We start from the raw sequence: 12209 nt of genomic DNA on the forward strand, positions 1-12209 counted from the left end.
GCAGTCCAAGATTTCACGACACGTATCAACACCCATTGGCAACTTCTCAGCACATTCTAGACGGTTCGAGCACGTCCATATCGACCTCGTCATCATACCGTACTCCGATGGATGTAGGTATTGTCTTACCTGCGTCGATCGCTTTTCACGATGGCCAGAAGCAACGCCTCTCCAGGACCAGGAAGCCAAGACCATTGCCAGACCATTCTACTCCACCTGGGTCGCACGTTACGGAGTTCCACTCCGCCTGACCACATACCAAGGTAGACAATTCGAGTCCCATGAGCGGTACCCATGAGTTTGTTGAGGCACTCAACAATGATATGATGCAGCCAACGGCATGGTCGAGCGGCTCCATCGACAGCTGAAAGCCTTAATCAAGTGTCTGCAATTCGATCGGTGGACACACACGCTCCCGACCGCTCTCCAGGGGATTCGTGCAGCTTGGAAGGAAGATCTTCAGGCCACCTCTGCAGAAATGATGTACAGAGAACCACTCCGACTTCCTGACGAGTTCCTATTAACAACCTCTACCGGGGACATAGACGACTCGGCCGACTTCACACGTGAGCTTCGCCAGCACTTCCAGGCGCTCAGGCCAGTCAGCGGCACCAGGCATGTCGAGCGAAAGCTCTTTGTCTTCAAAGATCTCGGTACCGCGAGCCACGTCTTCTTCGGGAGGACCGCTTCAGCTGCCCTATAATGGACCCTTCGAAGTTATTCCCTGAGCCGAAAAACACTTCATGTTCTCGATGCGAGGCAGAAACGTTCCAGTTTCCATCGATCGCCTCAAACCAGCCTTCATCATCTCCGAGGACATCGCTGTACCAGAAGGTATCACTGACCTTGTTGACGAGGATGACCACTTTATTCCGGTTCCTACAGAAGATAATCGAGCTCTGTCGCAACAGGAACCAGCATCACCACCTGCCTTCAGGACGCGCCCAGGTCGTCGTGTTCGATTCACTGAACGCTACCAGACAGGCTTCAATTGAATCACTTTGCAGTTTACTGTTTCATTTTGACGACTTGAATCAAATCACAAGATAGATAGATAGATAATTTTTATTCATCCATGAAGCTTTACACAGTGCAGTACAGTATTAAAACTTATCAGACTAGTCAATTACATATAACATGAACAAACACATAACATAAATGAATGGTTAATAGATTTACATATCAGAATTATGAATAGGAAAATTTAAAAACTCATCCACAGAATGAAACGCATGATCAATTAAAAAGTCACGGAATTTTGTTCTGAAAACTTCAATTTTTTTTATTTCACTAATTAATTTTACGCATTGGTTATAACACTTGATACCCAGATATGTGAAAGAGTTTTGTGCTAGGCCTAGACGGGAAAACGGTGGACGTATTTCACTTGCATTGCGAGTAGTATACTCACGTAGAGTATTTTCTCTCACATGACTATGATTTTCTCTTTTGATATTGCTGGTTATTAAATATATATACATACAAGGCAAGGTCAGAATGGACAGTCTTTTAAATATTGGTCTACAGCTCCCCTTTGACCATACATCCTATAACAAAGCAAATACTGCTCAATTTGGATACTGAATTGTTTATATGAATTTCCCATGTAAGCTTATGATCCATATAAATTTCATGAAATTTAATGTGATAAACTTGTTCTATAGACTTATGACACATCCTTATTAATGGACTATAATCATAACGAATATTCTTTGGCTGGAATAACATGAAAAATGTCTTTTGTATATTAACTGATAGTCCGTTATCGATACATCATTCATAAAACATATTTGCTGCAATATTTGATATTTCCACTGATTTTGCTAGATTACTCTCCGGGATTAACTGATTAGTATCATCAGTATAAATGATGATTTTATTTTCGGATCTGCATGAATATGTTATAACACTAATAAAAACAATAAAAAGTAAAGGACCCAGAACCGATCCTTGTGGTACACCAACAGTTACATCTGCAGGATTTGACTTAACAGATTCAATAATTACTATCTGTGTCCTGTTTTTTAAGTAATATACTTATTAGTCACACCCCGGACGCCCAGATTGTAGAGCTTATCTAAAAATAGTATATGATCAACTGTGTCAAAAGCGCGACTCAGATTGAAAAATAGAGCAATAGGAATTTTTTCATCATTCAAGATGAATTGCTCATCCAAGCAAAAATGTAAAATTTTATTTTCTTATATAATTCAATACAGTTCAATAAATTTTTGCGTTTGAATATTCAAACATCGAATTTCTCTTGTTTTATATTTTCTTATCGTAATCCGATTTCTATTTAAAACTTGCGATTTATCCTCAACACTCCATAAACTGTATCTTTGCAAAAATCCATTTATTTGGAAAATACAATTTCAATTTCAGTCTCAGTTTCATTGTTGCAAAATTTATTTAACTTTTAGTAGCTCAAATAGCTCACACTTAGTATTTTTTCTCAATACTTTGGTTTATACGAATATTTTTTCATATATTATATCCACTTTCAATGTTATATCGTTCATCACTGCCAATAGGGTACTGTAGGGACTTTTCCTACTACTACTTAGTATAAAAACATTTCATTTCTCTATTGTCAAGCAGTCATCCAAATCGAACACTGTAATCGAACACTCGATAATCGAGTGATCGAATACTCGACATTTGTGTTGGCTGAACTGAATTTCTGTTTCCGCCACGTGGGAAGAAATCTTAGGAAAATAGCTCTCTTTTGAGTCAAGTCTTCAAACTACCCAACCAGCAAAATTGTTTCATGATTTCATGGTGCTGCAACAGTTTTATTTTGTTGGTATTTCATAATCACTTTCAAAATGCTAATTGTTTATATATTAGACGAGCCGTGAATATAATACAGTTGTAGGCAATAAAAGTGTTTTGTAAGTTTATCATAATTTTGACATAAGTATATCAAGATTATTTATAACTGCTTCCTGTAGCTTTAATAAAATTATTTTATTGGCATGTTTTCAAACACAATTTGGTTTTCATTACCATATCGCCACTTTGATGATAATTTCCCAACTATTTCATAGTATGGTATATTTACTGCAGTTCCAAAACAATAAAATAACTGTTATGAAATCAAATTGCTTCCGCTAATATATATTTGCTGTTGCCAAGAGAAAAATGTATCACTTAAGAAGAACCAGCTGACTTTGATTTTAGAGGTTGTGTATAAAGTTTAATTTGTCAAATTTAATTTGACTAGCGTCCCAATAATTATATATCCAATAACGTCGTATAATATTGGTCATTGGAAAAAAATTGAGGAAAGTGGTTTGATTTAGACGAAAAACCATTTATTCTTGCTATGATTAAAATCCGTCGATGGAGCACCATGTTTATATACACTCCAATTACTAGCTCAAAACTACTTCGAAATTCAGCCTTTATAATCGATGGAAGAAGCTTCTTAACCAGAACATTCCGACGGATAATATTCATCTAAACAATACGTGAGAAATCGAGTCTTCATTTTTATAGAAATATATAGCTTTACCATCACTCCTAGAATTAAGTATTTCTTAACAGTTCTATAGGGGTAACATAGAAGCTGAAATACATGTAAACTCATGCTACTGATACCAAATTATTTTAGAGGACGACTCCATTTTAAAATGATGGCAATTCGGAATACTGACATTGAATACTGATGAGTTGAAAATATGAAATACTGCACATATAGTAATATTTGCAGATGAAAAGTACATAGATATTATAAGATTATATTATTTAGAACAAACCGAGTTAAATTCCAACTGAAAACTGAATACGTCGAACATATAGAATGTTTGTATAATCAATAACGTTTTCCAAAAATTTTAATAAAAGTGAGGCACGATTAAATTTTACTAATAATAGGCTATATATTCGTCAGTAAAATTTCATTTGCAGTTAAAATATCAATCTTTGAAGCGAAAAAAATGTCTTTACCGGTTGTATACGTATAAAGGTAAAATTATTAAAATGGCCACAACCTTTCTATTTGTTAATTTTCAGTTGGTTACATATCTCTTATATTTTCCTAGTTTCCAATACAAAATTACTTCTTGTGCCTGAATTATATTTTATAACGCTCACTTGGAATTACTGAAAAACATTCATAGAATTGTATTTCACTTATTTTAAAAGATTCTTCACGAAACTACTTTTCAAGAGTGTTAGAAAAATTTTATAATAACTTCCGAAATGGTTATAAAACTGATTTGTAGTGTTGCAAAAGTCGTTGCAAAATATTATAAAAGACTAATGTTTTATGAAACGGTGCAAATTTCCTATTCAAAACTGTTTTATAAACACATTGAAAACATTTCTGGGAGAAATACAATTTTATAATTTGTTTCTCCAAAACGTTTTCGCAACCATTATGAAATATAAAATTGCTAGTTGGGTAATAACATAACAAGTGAAACTGTTCGCTTCGTCAAAGCCACGTGGCGCTTTTATATTTTGTGTTTTGTTAGTCATAGTGTTTTGATGTTGATAAATTTCATCGTTGATAAACGTCGTGTGTTAATTAATGAATTCACCTATCACAGTCCTGTCATATGTTTTATCCATTTATAATTTTCATTCAACCCTTTAATTTCATTACCATATCATAGGAGTCCATAGATCCACCATATTGAGAGGTCCGCCATATTAGTTTCGAATTGAAGTCATGTTATTTTTCTATTTCATTCAGTAAGCCGTCCAATTTGATATCGATATTTCGTTGTTCGTTGTCTTAGGCGATCCGTCATATTGGATTAAGAAAAACGTCATGTCAGTTTTCGTATTTTCAGAAAATCATTTCATTTGATACCCATGTGCAAAACGCCGTCATTTAACGGGTATTTTCAATTTTGGAAACAGAAAATAGTCGCGGGGGGCAAATCTAATGAATACGGTGGCTGAGTACAGTGTTGTTTTTAACATGCAAATTACGAAAAAGCAATAATGAGTGAGCAGGTGTATTATCGTGTTTTTTCACAATACCGAACGTTTTCTCCATATTGCTCCGTACTGGTAATGGTGATACGTAAAATCAGGGCACGTCTGGGGCGTACAGCTCTTACCAGGTTCAAATTTTAGATTCACATCTCACTTTATCATTCTGATGACCAGTATCTGAAACCTAGGCGATGGAAGGTTGCCTTATCTGGTGAAACCCAATATATTGTACATATCAAAACCAAAATATCTAATGAGGTGGAGGCTTCATGTTTAGCTACAGAAGATTTGTCTGACGACTATGAGCTGTCTCTTTTCTCCATACATCAATTGAAAGTGATCCTAGTTGAAATGCTTTAAATTGCTTTGAACTTGCTATGATGGATTTCCACCATTATAGTTCTTTTTCAATTTCATTCTTTTACTGTTGGCAATTTTGCATGTAATCATTTCAATTACAGTCCAATTCAGATGAATTTGATCAACATGAACATACTATAATCTTTTGCTATTTTATAGGTCATCTGTCTATCATTTCAATAAAATCCACACCAGTAGTTAATGTAACAAAAAGTTTTCATTCAACTTTCATTCAACTAATACCGTCTTCAAAATGTGCTCCTCGGTTTAAAGTCACCCTGTATGTTCACTTGGAACCAGCGTGCTACACATACGTCAATACAAATATTTATGTGGCATCTACAAACCTTTAGCAAATATTAAATGTTCTTCGAGTCGTACACTTCGAGATCAAAGGACAACGAAAAGGTCGATTTACCTGCCGCTTAGAGAATTGGATAAGTTTTCCGTGCTTCTTGTGACATCGCATATATCAAAAGATGTTGGCGGTGAGAGTAATTGAATAACCACGAACGGCTGTGTTTTTTCTTTGCCTTTGTTGCCTTCACTAACCTGTTTAGATATCGACTGGATATATTATTGGGGTTTATGCTACGGTTTGATTCGGGGTTGAAAGAGTCTGGTGGAACAATACATAAAAAAAATTATATATATCGTAGACACCTACCTTTCTGTCAAATCGCTTGAAATTTTAATATTTTGTTGAGCTCGATCTACTGATCAAAAGTCTCCATAGGCACAAAAAAAATCTCTGTATAGCTTTCGAAATACAAGGTGTCAAAGCTGGAAAATTCCACTTTCAGACCAATATTAACTAGTTAATATCACACATTATTATCGGTAGAATTGAAAAAAACTAAATGGAGTCTATAGTTCTGATCTCAGATCAAACTTTCATATATATGTTATGAACTTTAAAGAATAATATACAGGATAAATCGTTATTATTTTTGACTACTATAAAATGAAAAATGAAACTTTAAAATGAGTTGACGTTTTCATGCATATTGTTAAAAAAATCACAATAACTCATTCAACTGTTTCTATTTGAGGCCAGAATTCACCGGAAATATTAGATTTATTATATTATATAGAGCTATTCACAATTTTCGTTGCGATATATATTATTGTTTCGCAATTATTCGTTTTTTATAGTTCAACAAAATTTTCACTTGAATCAGGTGAATATGTACAGAAACCAAAATCAGAAATGATCAACAAAGTGATTCAAATAACTCATATCTATTTATAGGATTTTGAAATATTTTTGTTACATTTCGCCTTGTATACTAAAATTTTGACTGTCAAATTCTTTTATATTTTAGCATTCCATAGTGAATGTGATTTGTGAATTTGAGTGAAAATTACAGAAAATTCATATATACCGTTTTCTATTTATAACCTGGCATAGTCAAGTAGGCATATTTTTCACGGATATTGAAAATGTGATTTCGCTCTCGGTAGATGAGTTTTGAAAAGACGACGACCCAATTTGCCTTATTCCACAATAATAAATCATATCGCACGAGGTTGTTCGAAATAAAAGCATAATTTATTATGTATACAAGGTGAGTTGACAAAAAATCGTAAGCCTTTACCTTGTTCCGGATCATAATTAGCCAGGGAAGTAGCTGCCTCTCGCCAGACAGCCACCAGAACCCAAAGTGTAGGTAATTGGGAGAGATGAATACCTCAAGATTTCATTTAGAAACATTTGTTTTATAGTCCATATGTATATGGCTCGATACATTTTTCAGACATGATTCCAGATTCCTTTTTGGTGACTTCAGGTTGATTCTTCCTGTCGGCTTCAATATCTTCATTATTTTTTATATTTGCATCAATTTTACTAACAATTTATTTGTACTTTTCGACTCTATAAGCCTTTTTTGCCTCATCTAATAAAACGTTGTGTAGTAAATTTCGATTTTTATAAGTATCGGGCAACAGCAAAGGGTAAGGGTTTCCACGTAACTCTAAAACTGCCTCCAGGTGTTTATCACTAGGATACGGTGCAGGTGCTCTTAACAATCTAGGGAAGGCTACATTGTAATTTTCATATCGTGGTACGAGAACTTTGAATAATTTATGTACCAATTGTTTTTCCACTAACAAGTAGTCTGCCATTTCCATGGTTGCTCTATGACAGTCTCCATAACGAATTGCATCAGAAATTAATCTCTCAGCATACATCCTTGATTCGTCAGCTCTAGGATAGTTAGGTTCGATTCTTTCATGTTTTACTAGAGCTGTAACGGTCTTATTCCTTTCTCAGGTCCCCCAGGACATCTGCATTTTCTTAGTCTTGGATTTATTCGAGTTTTCAATTGGGATACTAATTTGGAGACATCTACTTGGTTCATTGTTATGTATGTTCGATATATATATATATATATATATATATATATATATATATATATATATATATATATATATATATATATATATATATATATATATAAAAATCTGGGACTTTTTACAAAGAACCGTTAAGGGTATCTTACATTTCCCTCCTTCAAAAGTCGTAACCACCCAATACTATTGGCTTAATAACCAAGTCTGTCAGGTTGACTTATTTTACTACGGCGTCGTAACACTCGCGTATTATCACTAGTCTCTGATATAACAGTTTCACTATTAGTTTCTAATTCACCTTGATGCTATTCATCCCGAGTTACTACACTAATATCTTTATATACATGATAGATACTGTTTCTTTATCAACATAATCTTCATTTTGGTTACTTGTCGAATTTCTTTGTTTAAGTTGATCTATGTGACGCTTCCAGATCATTCCATCTTCTGATTTAACTATATAAGTTCTACCACCACGAATAATTTCAATAACCCCGGTACACCATTCCTGCTTATCTGGTCTGAAATCGCGTACCCAAACCTGGTCACCTTTATTGAAATACGTTTTTCTGTTTCCTCGATAATAATGTATTTGTTTCAATTGTTTATTTTGTATTACTAGATTTATTTATTGAAGGCATCAACAAGTCAAATTTATTTCGCATATTCCTCCCCAATAATATTTTTGAAGGAGTAGTATGTGGTGTGTTTCTATAATGAAACAGAAAACGTTGTATTATTAAATTTATATCTGCATTTTCATTTTCAATTTTGTATAACTTCTCAAACGGAATAGATTTGACAGCTAAGAAAACTGTGCTTTTTCAGTACCTGTTTCCTTATTTAACTCGGTTTCCAGTCCTCATTTTGTATTCTATCAACTATATTTTTGACCTTTCTTGTGAGGTTAGGATTTTTTTTATATATATACTACATATACTACAAATCCAGTTAAGGTTCATATTTCCGTTTTCAACTTCTCGCCTTAGCAACAAAAACAAGGTATGATCTATTTCCACAGAGCTATCTGAATTACATTTATAATCTGCTGGTAACTGGAACAATATATGGAAATTCTTATTTTCTCATAAATTTCCTTAGTGACAATTTTTGTTTCATTCCATTTCACAGCATTTTATACCAGATGATTTTAGAATATGCTTCACTATCTCCAATCCTGTTATTTGTTTTTTCTTCATATATCCACGACTATTATTTTTTTTGCCATCTAGGGGTAATGAGATTCCATCTATGAATAAGTTATATATGGCTATGACAACCGTCATTCTCATATGATCATCAAACATCAATCACCTAACGTAACTCAAAACTTAGAACAAATCTATCACTAACATAAATAATTCAACTAATTCAATTTTGAATACACGCAATTGAGTAAACTTTCTTGTTTTTTCTACAACCCTCTTAATAAAAAGATGTTGAATAATTTATTTTGGAGTTGTGACAAAGTCCACGAACGAATGCATATTAATGAAAAACTTGGGCAAATTTCAAGAAACAAGTCGAAATTTCCATCGTTAACTTTTTTAAATTTCCTGTTTTCTCGCCAACTGTTCCAAACTTCATAATGATGAAGATACACAGAAATAACAATTTGTTACCGCGTTCAGTGACGTAGGAAAGGGAAACAATGATTTTTTCGAAAGCTTCCAAGTGTCATGTTTTTAAAAGAAGTTGTTCAGAAAATAGTATTCTGAATTTTATAGTTCCTGAACATACGTATTTCCTCATTTCAATAATTTGATTAAAATAGGCATGCAGTCAATCCATCCATCAAATATAGTCAAAATCTGTATTGAACATCAATTCATAGATTGGGGCAGTAACCAGTAGATGTCATGATTTCATGAAATAGAATAAATCTATTTCGACCGATAGAGAAAATATTAACAAATTGTGCTGGACGACCGCCGCGCGTTGGGTGCCGCGTTTGCTCACGTTCGACGTGTTCAAATGATGATTTTCAACAGCCTTTCGGCGCAGTTTTGGCGCTCATTCATTACTGTAGATGATACTTGAGTAGGTACATCATTATACGCCCGAAAAAAAAATACAGTCTAGACAGTGGACTGCAAATGGGAAACCGACTTCAAAAAATGCAGAAACGGTTTTTTTGGTTGAGATTGTCATGATATCAATCGATTATCTTCAAAAAGACAAAACCATCACATTCAAAACCATTCAAAAAGAAAAAACCGTGTTTCATCGAGACAACGTACCGTCTCGCACCTGAGCGCAGCGGTTGCCATGCAAAAATCCACGAATTACGTTTGAACTGCTTGACCATCCACCTCACTCACCAGATGTAGCCCCGAGCGCCTTTTTTTCGTTTCCTCATCTGAAAATTGTGCTTGGAGAACAAACATTTTCTTCAAATGAAGAGGCAATCACCTTCGTGAACAATTATTTTGCAAAGAAAAACGCCGAGTATTATTGGGATGTGTTACAGAGATGACAGCATCGCTGGAAGGAGTGTGTAGAGTTGAGAACAGACTATGTTGAAGAATTTAAAAGAATCTGAAAAATTGTCTTGTATCTTTGCTAAGTCGGAAACTCTTCAGATCACCCTCGTATATCGGTCAGACAAAGCGCGCCAATAAACCTTGTTTTGAAGATAACGCAGCACATATCCGATTTCTAAGACCAAAAAATCTATTGCCGCTCAACCGCCTGCAATTATTGAGATCGGTACATGCCACTGGACTTTTCGGTGCTCTCCAAAGTCTGAAGATAGTAAAATGTGGCATGAGCATTATGAATAGTGACAAACGTCCCATTGTATATCCTTTTATGAATCACTCTGTTGAATCTGCGATAACTTTCACTAGAAAATATACCGCAAATTTCTACCTGAAATGAACAGAAATGTCCACCCCAATCTACCGCTTGGAATGAGGCTGGACATAGCAGATCCCCTCGTGATGTGATACAAAGGCCAAGGCGTAAGAGCATTTGCGGCGCCGAGGCCAAAAGGAGAAAGAGAGCGATAGAGACGGGAGTGGAAGCAACTATAAGTGCACTCTCCTCCTCCCTCACTCCACCTCCAACAGCAAGAGCACTTCCTGCGGCGGGCGCCAAGAGCTCCGCCTTAAATAAAGGCAAGGAACCGGCTGCCCCTGCAAGAAATCTTCATCACTTGTGCCCCTCCACGGTGGGAGCCCCAAGAAAGTCGAAGAAGCCGCACAACGACAATTATGTTGCTGCATCTTCCAAAACCTGCGCGGAGGCCACCGTTAGACAACTCAAAGTTGTCAAAGAGAGTGTGTGTTCCGCGAGTCCTGGCATACACCTGCCAATATAAAGGAGATGTCTCCTAGTGACCTGTGCACCCTCCTGGAAAGGACAGGATGGACAATAACCTAGGAGGACAACTCATCGGGAGGATGTACAACGGGTCACATGTGGCCTAAGTGCTGTGACCCTCCCTACTCTACAGATACAGATACCGCAAATTTCTACCTGAAATCATTTATGTATATCGGAAAGTAAGAGTATCAAATATGGATAGAGACCAGTTTTAGAGTAAGTAAATCAGTTTGTTTCATCTTCTGAAGACACCAACTTTGTTGGTGAAATGCGCTTCGACAAGAGTATCGCAGTTCTGGTGATTGGAAAAAGTGCTTGTTTATGTTTCATTTCACATCAGAGATTTCAGTTCTACCCTTCATTATCGATAATGTGTTGGAAACAAGTTGATTGACCTGATACAATAATGGTAGTATCATCAGCAAACATTGTGATATGACCAGACCATTTGTTACATATTGTTACATGTCAATAACATACAACAGAAAGATTGCAGACATTTGTGCGTCACGGCATGGGAATCAGATGACATCATTACGGGAGACATTCTTTGTTCTTTCCGTCATGAAATATTCGATCCAATTTATGATGAAAAACTGCAATTTCCTCCAATTTTGTTTACAGGAAATTCGATACACAAGTCGTATCGAATTCCTTCGATATCTCGAAGACTAATGAAAGAAACTATCGATCTGCGTGTAAAAGTTATTAAGAAAATAGTGAATTCTTGTGAAGTCTCATGATGAGGATTATACACCTCATTGCATTGATCAGAATGTGAAATAATATGAAATCTGGAACGAATATGATCAAAAAAGTGGATTTGCCTATCGCCAAACATTTGAATAATACTTATAGCCCTACGACCCAATAAAATCTACTAAGTAGTTGTATCTAACGTTTTGTCCGTTTCAATGCTATCTATAATCAAATCAAGATATACTTTATTGTCGAAGATGAAATCTCATTGACAAAGTGTTACTATTCTATTAGATACACAACTTAAAAGATATTGTCGAAGATAAAATATTATTGTCAAAGTGTTATTATTTTAAAGAATATAAGTTATACATTTGGTAATTTTAGCATTTTGGAGTGAAAAAGTAGTCAGAAAGTAATAATACATATGCTACATATTGACATAAATAATAATAATAATGAATATTCTCATGCGACACATAAATGTATGAGAATATAAAAACTATAAAGCATAAAAA

At 35.0% G+C, this 12209-nt stretch overlaps 2 pseudogenes; both read right to left on the reverse strand.

Annotated features, from left to right (window-relative positions):
* Positions 1-12209, reverse strand: part of LOC141485289 (uncharacterized) — a 223159-nt pseudogene that overhangs the window by 100737 nt on the left and 110213 nt on the right.
* On the reverse strand, positions 7095-7673 carry LOC111504753 (large ribosomal subunit protein bL17m-like; annotated as a pseudogene).

The sequence above is a fragment of the Leptinotarsa decemlineata genome, unplaced genomic scaffold (genome assembly GCF_025532065.1).
Source record: "Leptinotarsa decemlineata unplaced genomic scaffold, Ldec_3_MD MMD2_tig00026314_RagTag_RagTag, whole genome shotgun sequence".
Lineage (NCBI taxonomy): Eukaryota > Metazoa > Arthropoda > Insecta > Coleoptera > Chrysomelidae > Leptinotarsa > Leptinotarsa decemlineata.